The sequence below is a fragment of the Heterodontus francisci genome, unplaced genomic scaffold, assembly GCF_036365525.1.
Source record: "Heterodontus francisci isolate sHetFra1 unplaced genomic scaffold, sHetFra1.hap1 HAP1_SCAFFOLD_185, whole genome shotgun sequence".
In the NCBI taxonomy this organism is placed as follows: domain Eukaryota; kingdom Metazoa; phylum Chordata; class Chondrichthyes; order Heterodontiformes; family Heterodontidae; genus Heterodontus; species Heterodontus francisci.
Window position 1 is genome coordinate 984657 of NW_027140672.1, and position 1586 is coordinate 986242.

Here is a 1586-nt window from a genome sequence, read left to right on the forward strand (position 1 = left end):
CAGGCCTCTATTTATACAAGCTGGAGTGGAACTGCGTCCCACACACACACCACGAAAAAGACAAATCAATCCAGACCTCTATTCATACCAGCTGGAGTGGGACTGAGGCCCACTCAAACACCAGCTAAGAGTCAATTCAATCCAGGTCTCTATTAATACCAGCCGGAGTGGTACTGAGCCCACTCTCACACCAGGAAAGAGGCAATTCAATCCAGGTCTCTATTAATACCAGCTGGAGTGGAACTGAGTACCACTCATGCTCCAGGAAAGAGGCAATTCAATCCAGACCTCTATTAATACCAGCTGGAGTTGTACGGAGCACCACTCACACAGCAGGAATGAGCCAATTCAAACCAGGCCTCTATTAATGCCAGCTGGAGTGGTACTGAGTCCCACTCTCACACCAGGACAGATCCAATTCAAACCAGGTTTCTATTAATACCAGCTGGAGTGGTATTCAGTCCCACTCACGCACCAGGAAAGGGCCAAATCAATCTAGACCTCTATTAATACCAGCTGGAGTGGCGCTGAGCCCCACTCAAACACCAGGAAAGAGCCAATTCAATCCAGATCTATTTTAATACCAGCTGGAGTGGGACTGAGCCCAACTCACTCACCAGGAAGGAGCCAATTCAATCCAGAAATATTTTAATACCAGCTGGAGTGGGACTGAGCCCCACTCACACACCGGTAAAGAGGCAATTCAATCCAGGTCTCTATTAATACCAGCTGGAGTGGTACTGAGTCCCACTCACACACCGGTAAAGAGGCAATTCAATCCAGGTCTCTATTAATACCAGCTGGAGTGGGACTGAGCCCCACTCACACACCGGTAAAGAGGCAATTCAATCCAGGTCTCTATTAATACCAGCTGGAGTGGTACTGAACCCCACTCACATACCAGGGAAGCGACATTTCGATTGAGGCCTCTATTTCTAGCGACTAGAGTGGGACTCAGCCCCACTCACAAACAAGGAAAGAGCCATATCAATCCAGATCTCTACAAATACCAGCAGGAATGGGACTGAGTCCCACTCAAACACCAGGAAAGAGTCAATTCAAAACATGTTGCTATTTATACCAGCTGGAGTGGTACTGAGTCCAACTCACACACCAGGAAAGAGGCAATACAATCCAGGTCTCTATTAGTACCAGTTGGAGTTGTCCTGAGCCCCACACACACACCAGGAAAGAGTCAATTTAAACCAGGCCTCTATTTATACCAGCTGGAGTGGGACTGAGCCCCACTCACACACCTGGAAAGAGCCAAATCACTCCAGATCTCTATAAATACCGGCTGGATTGGCACTGTGTCCCACCAACACACCGGGAAAGAGCCAATTCAATCCAGACCTCTTTTAATATCAGCTGGAGTGGGACTGAGCCACACTCACACACCAGGAAAGAGCCAATTCTATCCAGATCTCTTTTAATAACAGCAGGAGAGGGACTGAGTCCCACTCACACACCAGGAAAGAGCCAATTCAATCCAGATCTCTTTTAATACCAGCTGGAGAGGGACTGAGTCCCACTCACACAGCAGGAAAGAGCCAATTCAATCCAGAACTCTTTTAATACCAGCTGGA